The sequence below is a fragment of the Phyllopteryx taeniolatus genome, chromosome 5 (assembly GCF_024500385.1).
Source record: "Phyllopteryx taeniolatus isolate TA_2022b chromosome 5, UOR_Ptae_1.2, whole genome shotgun sequence".
NCBI classification, from domain to species: domain Eukaryota; kingdom Metazoa; phylum Chordata; class Actinopteri; order Syngnathiformes; family Syngnathidae; genus Phyllopteryx; species Phyllopteryx taeniolatus.
In genome coordinates, this window is record NC_084506.1 from 17,988,874 (window position 1) to 18,003,843 (window position 14,970).

Consider the following 14,970-nt stretch of genomic DNA (forward strand, 5'->3'; position numbering starts at 1 on the left):
AGCCTTAATTAGCCTCATACAGAGATACCATACCGAGCAACGTGGTCAAACCCGATTAAAGTGGACCATCGCGGAAAAATTACAGTTGGCAACTCTTTGCTGCACACCAAGAGATTGAGCACCGCAAATTTCTGACGCACTAGCGTGAAAACCTGCAAACCTGTATTTGGTTTTTAGGCTCCACATACAATATATTAATTGAACCAAAAAATATATATATATATTAATTGAACCAAAAAAAATATATATATATTAATTGAACCAAAAAAACTTGGTGCAATTGTCAAGGAAGAATCTTGTCACACCTCTGTTGCGGCTCTCATACTACTTCTGTCCCCTGTCTGTGTGGCTTGCATAGACCAGCGACACATGGGAAAAGCTGGTGAAACGGCACATGGTATCACGGTACAACACTCTACGTTAAGCACACGGGATTTTCATTTTGTGGTACTTTACTTTTTGCTGTGAATCATGTTTGCCTATTTCATAAACCCCCTCGAGAACTGGAAAAGTGTGTGTTTGAACAGCGTTAACCACGTACTGCGAGACACCAGCGCTTCAGCATACTACATAAAAAGAGACACATGACAAAGCCATATTTACTGTCTTCTGCTCCAACAGATAAATATTGGCTACACCCACACAACAAGGCACAGAGGATGAACAAATGGACGAGGCACAGGGAGGCAAACAACGGCACTGATTCACTTTTTGGACCAAGTAAACACAAACTGCCCCCATGAGCTTGCACACCATTTTACAAGCCTTTAAAAAAAATTGCAACGCACATTCCCGACGTGTGAAGGTGACAAATTACAAGTAGACTCTACTTACAGCTGAGCCCAGTTACAAACAGTGAAAGGAATTTCTCTGCGGATGCTCTCAGGAATGTGCATCATTGGCTTTTGTCCTCTGAACAAATTGGGAAGGAAAACTCCGAGAAAGGAAATAATTATCCATCGTTCACATCAATTTTGGGAGGATTTTATTTTTACAGCATAATTTGAAACAACAGTTTTAGTTTGATTTGCTTGTCTATAACACGTAGGATAACAAAAAAACCATTTAAAAAATGTCCTAATGATCAAAACATATTTTTGCATTCATCAAGTGTCTTAACTCTTTAAATAAGTGCTCCAAAACAAAACCAAATACATTTTTTTTTTTTAAAAAGACAAGGTCCTCTCCATTCCAGGCTGACAAGTTTAAACAAAGCAATTTCAGGCCCAACTGCACCTGCAGTAGTGACATGCCTCGTGTCAGGGCTGTCGGCGGGGGCGTCTAGGAGGAAGCCAACAATTTGTCTAGTTACGCCGCTGAAACGAGTTGACTCCGTCTGCATGGTGTTGGCTGAGGTCAAAGGGACACACGGGAGCAGACTTCATAAAACGACATCTCCAATTACGAGGAGTCATTTAGAACATGGCAACAATGCGCAGTATTTGCTGAAACATCTTACATATTGAGTATTTTCTGTTTAGGATCTGAAAAAATAAACTGGTTTTGTGTAATTACAGTACATACCGTAGAATTCATATGTTGGATATGTGTGTGTTTTAGGGGCGTAGCTAGATTTAAAAAAAAATTATTTCGAGCAGTGGCGTACCTGAAGCTCGTTGGTAATTTACATTTTAGCTTGCAAAACAAAACCCCCCCAAAACAATAAGCAAGGAAACTGAGCGTGAACTGCGCTCATATCTTAAATGTGTGCTTGTATCTCAAGACAAAAAAAAAATCATCCAAGCGGCGGCTCGTATCTTGAAAACTAAAATCTTAAGGCACTCGTATCTCAAGGCACCAGTGCACATTGGTATTACAGTGTATAGGTATTTTGTTTTTTTAGATAAAAAAAAAAAAACACAAATATTTACAAAATTGCGATAATTTAGTTACGTTTCAACAACATTACATTTTTTTATTCTCTCATTTGAAAATTTCCAACAAAGGCAAGACTCTTATTCCATTTGAAGGTTTCTTGTGCTCAAAAAGATTCCCTTCTTTAGGATCACTTTTCAGTTCCTTCAGTGGGCCTGAGGGCTGAGGTTACTAAGCAATGGTGGCTATCTCTGTGGTAACGTGACGTGATTTTCACTCATCACCTCCACAGACAGATGCAGCCACACAATCTCTCTCTCTCTCACACACACACACACACACACACACACACATATTGACACATACAGGTGCTTATTCACACCCCGAAGGACCTCTTCTATCCGGAGGTGTTTGGCTCTTATCACGAGGACGGCTGTTGTCACTCACTCATTGCTGTGCTGGGAGGGTCCTGCCATAGTTTGACCCGATGAGGCTTAGACAAACGCCTCGGAAATCTCTCGGGTGTCGAGGAGAAGCAGATGGTGACAATGACGAAGCCCTGGAAACAGCGGCAGGCGTAGTAATGTTACATAGAGGACATTGCTGTTCATTCATAACAGCGTTGATGGGTGTTAAGATTGTACATGGAGGTTCGAAATGGCTTTTATTTGCCTGTCACAAAACTTCTGCTTGTTCTTAAGAATAAGCATAATACAATAGAGTAGATTAAGCTTCATTCCTCCGACAATTGGGAAAAAAAATCTTAATAAATTTTTTTAAAAAAAACTAGTGACTAGTCCATTGGTTCTCAAAGTGTGGTACATGAACCACCAGTGGTACGTTGGCTCCTTCTAGTGGTATGCAAAAGAATCACTGAATTAGATGCTCAAACTGCATACTAGCAAAGTAGCTTAAACTTCTTGTTTCAACCAGTACTGTACATTTGTTAGGTACAGTTCTGTTGTATTTAACTTTTAGGGACAATACTTCTGCATTTATTCCTTTAGAACGTTCATTTAAGTAAAATGTTTTTAACATTTATGTGTAATACACATGAATGTGTATTACACATAATTGTTACACGCTTGAATTGAATGAGTATTTAAGTACAGTTTTTGTCCTATATGTATTCCTTGTTTTTGATGAGCACTGAGTCCTACTATGCTACTGTATTTTAATGTAGGTCACGATGACGGTACTTGGAGAGCCAAGTATCTTTTGAGGTTATACTTGGTGTAAAAGGTTTGAGAACCACGGATCTAGTGGTACATGAAAGAATTGTTTCATTAAATGTGAATAATGTTACAGTGCATGAGTGTTTTGTTTTCAAGGATTTATTTAGGTCATTTGTTTTTTAATTGGACTTGTATCTGCAATAATAATGTTGTTTTCCAAACAACATTCTTGTTCTTGGGAAGGTTACAGTTGTCACCTTTTGAATGAATATGAATTTTAAAAATAGCTCAGGGAAATATCGTCATGCCTTACTGACTGACAATAGAGGAGCAGCTGTAGCTCAAAGCCAAAAGTAGACCTACAGTACCTACAGGTTTAAAGTGGCTTATGGCATTGTCATCACTTTGACACACACACAGAGAATGTGTGCATTGCACTCAGCACATACAAAGGAATCCTGTTTTACATTCCCCCCGCTCCTTGTGTGCTGCAGCTGTATCCATGGGAGCACAAATCAGGTCACAACATGAGGCGAGCCACATCAACAACAGTGTTAAGTTACTTTACCATGCATTCACTATTGCACATCACAATAGAGTTTCGCGTTTGAGACACCCATGCGAGATTCGAACCCAGAACCTTAGAAATGTGGGACAGACATGCTAACCCCTGTCAACCGTAATGCTTGTGTGAGGCACAAGTGATCTAAATCAGTGTTTTTCCAAAACCTTTATTGCGCTAAGGCACATATTTTACATTTGAAAAATCTCACGGCACACCACCAAACAAAAATGTTGTGGAATTGTATGAAATTAGCAGCATGTCGTCTGAATTTACTCACAAATGTACTTAGCGTGAAATGTGTGTCTGTTTAGTTGAACACAAAACTATTAACCGGTATTCTGTTGTATGACGGGTAACGAGTAAGGATAGGAATTGATAAGTATTTGACGATTCTGACTTCATTATTGATACTGCTTATTATCATCCGTTCTCATTAGGTGAGGAAATGAAATATTACAAATGATATATAATATCCTTGATGTATTTATCATTATATACAGTGTATCATTCTATGATGTAATAATACATAAAGATGTACCAACATCGTGCGGTGCGGTATGGACATAATTTTACAACTAGATTTACACCCAATCCAACTGTTACACTAATGTAATAATTTGATTAAGCGCTGGTTGATTGGTCATCCCTGGAGAGTGATGTAATAGAAAGGTGACTGTTGTTGTGTTATTAGACGCCACATTTGTGTAGCAACAGAGCTAACCCAATACCCCACACATCAAAATAACAATATAAACAACAAAGGGCGATAATGTTCAGTAGCAACATTTTAGAAAAGTCCAGAACAAAAAACATGCGTTTGATGTCATCACTCATTTGCGACGTAAGAGAAACCGATAAGCGGAATCGTCCAGCAAGTAAGCAAACGATTCCTAAAAACAAACCTCACTGCTTCCACCTTGCCATCTCGTGGAAGAGCATTTAATTGTTATGCCTGTCACTAAGCATCGCTAGCATAAATAGTTGAACAATGCTACGACATGACATGGAGTAAGTAAATGACCAGTTTTTAACCCATTCAGTAAAATTGGATAATTTCCTGTCTCTCACCTGATGATCTTTTGCAGCAAAGTGGTTGGGAATCACTGATCTAAATACTTGTAAATGTTGTTGTCAATTTTTAAAAAGTACTCCTTGGTATTAGAAGTGGGGCAAAATCAGCATAAGATATCAATACAGTACTGTCATTGGCCCACGCCCAAGTACTACTGTATGTTATGTATTATTACGTCTTGTTTTTAATTGGGTCTCCTGCTACTTGCCACATTTACAAAAAAAATAAAACATTTAAGGCCGAACAATCAACAGCGTCAAGAATCGATTGTCATTACATTGTATTGATAAACCAATTGACGACAACTGTGAATGATGGAGGCAATGTTTTGAGCTGATGCTTGACCATAAAGGCCTGATTTTGCTGAAACAGATTGTTATGCGATGGTAATATAAAATCTTATTTTGTATTGACATCATTAAAAAAATATGTCTGTACATTTAACGCCGGGGAATATGCTTCGCTGTATATTAGAAAAACAAGTTTATGTACTGTTTTTGTCAGCCTGCCGTGGTGCAATGTTTTTGTTTTGTTTTGTTTTTTACAGTACATGCAGTTGGGATGGTTATGCTATTTAGGCTACATTATACTGGTGTTATTTATCTATTTTTTTTGTTCAGTCATTGTCTCCTAAGGGCGACGTAAGTCGTCTTCTCGAGGCACATGCTTCACTCATTTGACTGAAGTGTCTCTAAAGCATTTGAACGGATGAAATGCAGGACAGATATTCCACGTTTCTGGCAATTCAATTCTGTTGAACTGACACAATCCATGTGATTTAACACTGTGTACAAAGCAAGCACATACTTTTGCATAATGACCATAGGCCTTCAAAACGGATCCCGTTTGCCCTTTTACGCTGGCCAACCTGCCTCTGCGTCTTGTGAATTGTATTATTTACTACTATTTGCATTTGTTTTCTTTTTAGAAAATTTTAATATTCATCTTTTTCAAACCTCAAAGTTCACAAGGTTAAACAGATGAGTCAATGTCCTGTGCTCCATCTTAAAGATTTACAGGGCAACATACCAGGTGTCTGGTTGTTATGCCAACACATAGCTGTAGAAGGATTGTTTTCACCTAAATGAACTTGATACGCTTGATATTGTCTGAATAGAGTACACATATATTTAATATGTCACATAGCCTGGACATAGCATTCACAGACAACGGGGATGTAAAATTGTTTGGATGTTTTCTTTTAAAACCTTTTTGCTTCACTCCTATAAATAATTACCTAAAATAAAAGTCATTGTGATCATTTCTGCATATCAGACATTCAAGTACAGTGCTCAGGTAACAATTACATTAGCTATTCCTACACCATATAATGAGATTCAATACAAGAACTGTGAATTATGAAAAATTCTCTGTTAATAAAATTAATATTCCTATTTATATTCACGCTTATGGGCAATTTAGTCTTAATTTAACCTAATTTGCATGTTTTTGGAATGTGGAGTAATTCGGAGTACCTGGAGAAAAAACACGCAAGCACGGTGAGAACGTGCAGATTCCACACAAGAGGTTCTGAGCCGAGGTTTGAACCGAGAAACTCTTTACTGAGAGGCGGACTTGCTTACCACTACAGTATTTCGCTACAAACATTTAAATATAAGGAAGGAGTATTAGGGCCACGCTGTACTGAAAAAGGGAAAAATATATATCCAAGAATAAAGTGATCATTTTTACAAAAATAAAGTCATTCCATTTTTTTCAGGAATAAATGTGTATTTTTGCAATAATATTTGTCTTTTCAAGATTAGTCATACTAAGTCATACCTTTTGGAAATAGTGGTATTTTTTTAAGTAAATAAGCCCTATTTAAAAAAAATAGTCTTCTCTTTTCAAGATAGTCGTCTTTTTCAGGAATGAATTCATTTATTTATTGTATTTTAACATATGAGGAAGGAGTCTTTGGGCCACACTGAAGTGACTGAAACACCAATTACACGACGAGAATAAAGTTTTAATTTTTCCAAGAGTGAAGTCATACATTTTTTTTAGAATAAAGATACGTTTTTCTTCTTCAGTTTTTTTTTCTCTTAAAAAATGTTTGGTTTTTTTTTCAAATAAATAAACCCTATATTTCCAAGAGTAAAGCCGTACTTTTCCAAGATTAAAGTCCTATTTTTTTTCACAAATAAAGTTGGAAGAGCCACTCTGACTACCAGGACAAAACCCACACAAGCACGGGGATAACATGCAAACTCCACACAAGAAGGCCATAGTTGACATTTGAGCCTCACAACCGTGAGGCTGATGTGCTACACCCGAGTGCTGCCTACTGTAAGAGTAGATGACCTAAAATGATAGTATTACTTGATTACAATCAATATTTCCCATTACACTGCCTTTAAAAGTTGTTATTTTCTACTGAGTTGCAGTTTTGTATAATGGAAGTCAACCCAGAACCTGGTAATTTTCCACCTTTGCGGGTGGTATCAGAAGCATACCCCTTATGGGCCAAGCCCACCTGTGTGTAAAGGGAATGCCATAATACAGAAGTTTAACACCAAACAGTTAAAATCTACTATTATTGTGTCAAAAGCAACATTCCATCAAATATTTTGGGGCGCTGATTGCAGGATGTTGACAGAATTGCGGCTACATCCCGCCAAATCGCTGATCTACTGTTGCGGCTCTGCTGTGGCAATTTTGCAGTATCTCTGTTTTTGAAAGGGAACATGAAAACGCAAAGCAACACAAAATCATGACTTACAAAAGGAAGGTCATGGAATCCATCTCCACCCCGACGGGATTGGATTTGAGCAGCTCGCACTGAACCCTAGATGACTCCTACGTTATTCTGTTTTCGTCCTCTTTTTCATTTGGCATGCAGGACGAAAACAAATGTATACACGCCAGTAAATAGACCTGATTTCCAATGTTGTAAATCGTCTGAAGGATTCATGTCCAATCACCGCCAGTACGGCTCTTCTTCCTGGCAGCCTGTATGGGAAATGAACAGTTCACTACAACGTGCCGTGATTTCATCTGACGCTTGAATGTCACACAGATTTCAGGGATGCGACTCTCCACTCCGCTGGTCTAATGGCTCACTCCTCTTTATCCGGCCTGCCGTCAAGAGGCCTTTTTACCAGGAACCCTGCAAATGCATGGCAGCTTTGTGAGCCATCCGCTGAGGCGTTCTTTGTTTGACAGTCAGTACGTTGTGACACAACGATGCCTACACCATGCACCGCTTCATTATGTCATTTAGTAAAATGCACCTGAAGGATGATGAGGCGAATGGTCCAATGAGTGAATTTGCGATTGACTCAATCAATCAAGTTGAATGTCTTTTTTTAGTCCTTTATCGGGCAACTAACCATATTTGGGTCTTTCCAGAACATTTTATTTCCCCCCTTTCATGAACTTTCAAATAATCCATGCACAAAATACAAATGCACTTGTTGTGTAAATCATAGTTGTCCTGAGGCGAACTGTAACTGCAGTAAAGGTGATTCCTAAATCACATAACCTTGCCCTATTAAAGTCTGTTTAGCTTAATGCTGGAAAATAATGCAAAACACCACAGACAAGCTAACAAATAGCATTGTTGTCACTGAGATATTTCCACACAAACGGTGGAGGAACACATGCAGACACATATTGGAACAATACTATTAGTCATAGAGTCTTTATCCTCTGCAAAGAACGACTAATAATACTGCGACTTACTGAGCATTAAATTGAAGCACAAAATGTGGCAAAAACATTCTATTTTTTACGTCATTACTATATGCTTTAATAAAGTTCAATACTATAGAGTGCTTTTTTTAAAGTACATGGCACATTTGCTTTTTTTTTGGGGGGGGGGCTGGAACTGATTAAAGGTATTTCAATTTGTTTCAATGGGGAAAGATGATTTGCGATACCAGTGAATGCCTCATAGTCTCCTCAGTTGAGGAACTAAAGAGCCTCAGCCGGTAGATGAGGCAATAGGGTATGATAGGGTCATTTCAATTTTGTTATGAGACGTTTGGGGGACCCTGGAAATCTTGGGCCCCCGGCAATAGCCTGCGTTGGCCTATTGGTAGGCCCGCCCCTCATGTTCGATGTGTTTTGAAGTGTATGGGAAGAGTAAAACTTAATGTCTCAAAACAGCAGATTTTCATTTGGTCTGGAATGTATCCCCCATGATGAACAGCGGTTCACTGTAATCCCCCCTGAAATTTTTGACCCCATAAGTGGAATAAAAACTAAACAGAACACAAGAATAGCCCACCAACAGGAGGCATTTGGTGTTCCTGTTTCAAGTGACCATCCATCTAGTTTGTAATCACATTCACCTGGCAGCGGGGAGGCGCGAATTATCTGCATGGAAACGTAGTGTAAATTACGCCTGACACGGGAGAAATAAGCCGACAACACCCGGTGCTGCTTTGGGCTCGGGTCTGCGTCTTAGATCACTCTTGCCTTCATGGGAATAAAATGCCTCAGATGCAGGGAAGGGGGAAATTGCTGTCTTATGGCGATCATTCCAGAAACAAGTGGAAGCTGAAGATATGGTGTGGTGGTGGGCGGCGGGGGGGGGTAAATACTTTGGGACAGCCATTAAGAGGGTGCAGAGAAGGAGTAAATGAGGTTCATCAGTAAGGTACAATCAGATATTGAAGAGGAAGATAGTGAAGGCCATTTTGCTTGTGGTGAGCAGGTGGTCGGTTGAGTGGCATCCAGTGATTTAGAGCTGCATGTCCAACCCATTATCGTCTCTTTATCCATGCTTGTCTCCCTGGATTCTTTCCGCCTGCCAACACTTTCCATTGTCCCTTCCCAAGAACCACAAGCATACTCCCTGTCACTGATTAAAGTACACTACACAAGCACAACGATGGTTTTCAGAAATGTTCTATACAATCTGAACATTTAGAGAAAGTTTTTGAGAACATTTAAACATTTTAGACAAGGTTTTTCGGGATAAAGAAGATTCAAGAGAATATTTAGAGACTTTAGGAGAAAATGTAAAGAATATTTGTAAGAAAATGAAAAGGTTAAATTATCTACAGTTGCAACCAGTTGTAATGACCTAACCAACCGTATGTTTAAAAATGATCCATCCATCCATTCTCTGAGCCGCTTCTCCTCACAAGGGTCGCAGGCGTGCTGGAGCCCCTCCCAGCTGTCATCGGGCAGGAGGCGGGGTACACCATGAACTGGTTGCCAGCCAATCACAGGGCACATAGAGACAAACAACCATTCACACTCACATTCACACCTATGGGCAATTTAGAGTCTTCAATTAACCTAGTATGCATGTTTTTGGGATGTGGGAGGAAACCGCAGGCACGGAGAAAACATGCAAACTCCACACAGGCGGGGGCGGGGATTGAACCCCGGTCCTTAGAACTGTGAGGCAGACGATCTAACCAGATGTCCACTGTGCCAGTTTAAAAATGATGCCTGAAATTGTAGAAATTAGAGAAAATAGAGAATATTCTTGAACATTTAGACCTTTTTGAGAAAAGACATTTTAGGAAAAGTTTGAATTATTTTGTTGGGGATTTAGAGGAAAATCTTTGAGAAATTGTATCTAGAGTTGCAATAACCTCATACTTTTTCATTAGTTATTGAAAAAGTTGAAAGATTTTTTCTAAGGAATTTTTATCTGTAGAGAATATTTTCATAAAAATGTAAAGAGCTGTTGAAAAAACAACTTGGAAAACCTTTATGAGAAATAATTGCAAATGAGCAATTTTGTTAGAAAATGTTTGACAAAAACTGTTGCAATTTCAAGGCAATTTTTAAAAAAGTCTCGAGAAATTTGAGGGAATTTTCAATCCCATTTACAGGAATTTAATTTTAGAAAACAGAGCATTTTTTGAAGGTTTTCAGACCTTCTTGAGAAAATAAAGAATTAAAAACAAAATTCTGAAGATTTTGGAGAAAATGTAGAGAACATTTGATTAAAATGTCTCTACAGCTGTAATCACTGGCAATAACCTCCCCCTATGTTTTAAAATAATAATAATAATACATATATATATATATATAATATTTGTTATTATTATGCTGTTAATAATAATTATAATGTTTAGAAATGCTTTGGGGTCATTTCAGAGAAAGTTTGAACTACCCTACTATGAAAAATCTCTAAATCTCTATCCTTGAGCAAGACACTGATACCCCGAAATGCTCCCCGGGCGCTTCAGCTGCCCCCTGCTCCAGTGTGTTCCACTAACTATGTGTATGTGTTCACTGTGATGGGTTAAATGCACAGAATAAATGTTGTGTGCATGCATGCATGTTCATGACAATAAAAGATGATTCTTCTTCTTCTAAACACTAAACTGTGGGACTGAAACTTTAGAGATTTTTCATTCAGAATTTAGGAATTTTCGAGAACATTTAGAGAGCTTTAAAAAAAAATTACAAATCTTTTTAAGAAAATGTAGTGGAAAAAAACCTTTTTTTTTTTTTTTTTTTTTTTTTTTACTTAGGAGAAAATGTACAGAAAAATATACCTTTTGGGGTAAAACTAATTTCAGTAGCCTAACTCTATGCTTAAAAAAGCAGTTTAGCAATGAAAAAAAATTTGATTTACAGATATTTTTGAGAAAATTTCAATATCTGTTTAAGAAAATGAGAATATTTTTCAATTGATCTCAAACTGTTTAGAAAGAAATGTCTGAACATTTTGAAATTTTGGAGATTAGACTAAATTTTAGAAAAACTACAACAGGAATTTTCAAAACTTTTGAACAACATTAAATAAAATGTAGATAACCATCCGTAAAAAGTCTTGACAATTATAACCAGTTTCAATAACCTCATGTGTACTCGACAACAATTCACACACACACACGCGCGCGACTTTCAAGGCAGCACTCAAGAATTTGACACATAAATTTCAATAATTATTGATTTATTTCTTCCACATTTTACAATTCAGTCTGTCTTTGCAACAACAAACCATACATAATGTCGTAATGTATGCTGGTAAAGTAGGTCAAATGTACATGCTACGATTTCTTAAATTGGGACAATGAGACCATTTCTGAGTAGCAAAGACATTTTATATGAGCTGTTGAAGACAATTGAAGGGTAGCACAGCTCTCCCCGCTCCTTGTATGTGCAAGAATTAACCAGAACCATTCCATTCTTTGGAAGTCAAGCCTCCTCAAACTCTTGGTGGAATGTAAAACAGGTGCTGCACAATTGGTTCCTCGGTGGAATGGGAAGATAAACAGACGCCTCTGCTGGAACATGACAGCCCGAGCGTCACATTCTCCAGCCAGATGCGTCGGACTCACAGAATCAAGGGATCATGTATAGCTGAAAATTAATTGTGGCTGTTCCCTCGCGACTGTTTGTTACACACAGCCTGTCTTCTCTCTAATGGACTACAGTTTTACAGTGCACAGATACGTAAGATGCAATCACTGCAGTCCAAACAAAGAAAAGACTCTTGGCTTCTTCTCCAAACACCTTGTGAGTTGGTTCACTGAGCGGTGCTGCAACATCTGGCATGGATTTTACCATCCTTACTCTGGCTTTGGATTCAAAGAGTTTTTTTTTTTTTTTTTTTTTTTTTTTAAATCAAAGCCACTCCGAAGTCTGCGGGACTGAAACGTGCTTTGGCAAGAATACTTATGTTGCTTATGTGTGACCTCTGACACACATTGTAATATTTTTATTTTTTAATCTCCTTGTCAATCACGACCACCGACTTGGTCGACTTTCAAAATACGGAGCGTGGTTAGCACGTTTGTCTCACAGTCCGGAGGTTCTGAGTTCGAATCACTTTTCATACTCTCCCTGCGCTCGCGTGGGTTTTCTCCATCTACTCCCATTTCCTCCCATGTTCTAAAAGCTAAAGAATACATTTTAGGCCACACACCAAGCGACACAGCCGAATGCATCTATGTATGGGTGTGTGTGTGTGTGTGTTTTGCAATAATACTTAACTATGTGGCTAAAAGGCGAAGCATGGAGAGATCATTACCAACAGCCTCTCAAATATCCACTCGCTCCTTTATTCTCACACATTTCCGCTCTTTGATTATGCTAATATACGATAGCTACGTTGGCCAGGGAAGTCCGCTTCTTCCTTGACAATTATGCCATGTTGTTTGTGGTTTAATAAAAATAATACAGTACAGTATCCCCCTCCCCAATGCCAGTTGATGGTCGGTTGTTGAGGTTGTAAAAATTAGATGCGCAAGACCCACCCACTCACCATCGACGATCGGTTTCGAGGGGCATCTAAACTGAATCCGGTGTGGATTTTGCATGGGTCTCCTGTAGCTTTTTTAAAATTGTTATTTTTTATTTTTTTGGTACTCTGTCTTCCTTCCATATAAAAAAAAAAAAATCATTTTTTTTGTTCATTGAAGACTCTAAATCAGTGTTTTTTCATAACTAAAATAATATTTTACTCACCAAATACCGCCATAATGACCTCCATTAAAATACTGGTACAGTTTTGTAGGCCTAACTCATCAAAAATGATTTAATATTATTGTAAGCCACTGTAACACAATGCACAGTCTAAACATTAACCATGCGCTCGAAATAGGAATATAAAAAAAGTACTTATTCAATTACATCCATCCATCCATTTTCTGAGCCGCTTCTCCTCACTAGGGTCGCGGGCGTGCTTGGAGCCTATCCCAGCTATCATCGGGCAGGAGCCGGGGTACAACCTGAACTGGTTGCCAGCCAATCGCAGGGCACATACAAACAAACAACCATTTGCACTCACAGTCACACCTACGGGCAATTTATAGTCCCCAATTAATGCATGTTTTTTGGGATGTGGGAGGAAACCGTAGTGCCCGTAGAAAACCCACGCAGGCACGGGGAGAACATGCAAACTCCACACAGACGCTCTAACCAGTCAGCCACCGTGCCGCCTATTCAATTACAATTTACCTAAATAAATGCTTGAAAACAAACATTGATTGCAGTTTAAAAAAAAACATTGATTGAAGTTAAATACAACTGAACAGTACTTAAAATGAACTCTACTGGATTAAAAAGGAAAAAAAAAGTTTAAGCCACTGTAACGTTATGTACATTGTGAACATTTAATTCAGTGATGCTTAGCGTACCACTAGAGGGAGCTCTAAATTGTCTACCTAACTCCAAGTCAACTGGGATCATCTCCAGCTCATCCGTGACCATAAGGACAAGAGCTGTAGAAAGTACACGTATGTGTGAAATCTTCTGTACTTAGGTATTGAAACTATCATATAGATTGAACAGGTTTAACGTGTACCATTTTTAGCCCTGACTGTTTTCTTAGCAAATCGGTGAAGAAAAAAACAGTCTTAACACACCCCACACAATAGTAATAATTGCTTATTATGCTAATATTTCGGAGACGTCAGAGAAGATTTTAATTGAAAAGGAGGAAAAAAAGCAAAATTCAGTATGTGTCTACTGTGCTTTAATGGCGACTGCAGCTAAAAGACTACAAGATCTAAACTCAAAATATACATTAACAGCTGAGTGGTTTAGAGTAGGGCAGCACGATATTTGAAAAAAATGACATTGCAATTTTTGTAATTATTTGTTTTTTAAACCTGCGATATATCTTGCAATCTAAAATAAAACAGGATCAGTGTTGGGAAAGTTCCTTTTCTATGTGAACTACTTCAATGTTCAGGTCATCATTCCAAAAACGAACGAGTTCAGTTCATAGTTCATAATGCAAAATTTTGAACTAAGTTCACCGCTCCAAAAATTAACTCGTTCATCGTTCTTTTATTTATTTATTTATTTATTTTCCGATATGTTGCTGACGGGCTATTAGCCTCAAAATACTGGCATTTCATTTCTCCATTGTTGCCACCCATTCAGTCCACACTAGCAGCCAGCTGGACCTTTCACCCTACAATCTCAAAAACATGAGGAACATTTTTTTGCTTGAATGGTCTTTTTTAGAAGAAGAAGAAGAAGAATTAAGACAAAAATGGGACTTTTGCAACCAAAAACACACAACACTGTATGACAGGAACGATGGTGAAAGGACATTAACTTTACATTCTGGCTGACTATAATAATGAAATATTGCAAAACAAATTAAATTCCTTATTATCACAGTGTGATCGTGCAGTGTTTACACTAAAGCATTCTGATACAAATAATTTTCCTTGTTATTCATTTTTACAATTATGTACTGTATTACAAAAGAACTCAGTGTCCCTGAACACACCTTGCGCACTCACGCAACTGTGTCTGCCAAACAGGTACCTCTGCTGGTCACTTTTAATATTACAGTTGATTCACTGTATATTACAGAACACCAACATCGCAGCAGACCCTGCGATGTGACTATTGCGCACACGTAGATCGCGATGACGGTGCTCAAACTAAATATTGTGAAGCCCTTGCTT

At 38.2% G+C, this 14,970-nt stretch overlaps 1 long non-coding RNA gene across 1 annotated transcript; it reads right to left on the bottom strand.

Annotated features, from left to right (window-relative positions):
• Window positions 1-986: 986 nt before the first annotated feature.
• On the bottom strand, window positions 987-7,568 carry LOC133477558 (uncharacterized). The gene is made up of 3 exons (XR_009788396.1): window positions 7,350-7,568; window positions 2,263-2,374; window positions 987-1,350 (listed from the first exon to the last, which is right to left on the bottom strand). It is a non-coding gene; the product is annotated as an uncharacterized LOC133477558 (long non-coding RNA).
• Between the last annotated feature and the right edge of the window lie 7,402 nt (window positions 7,569-14,970).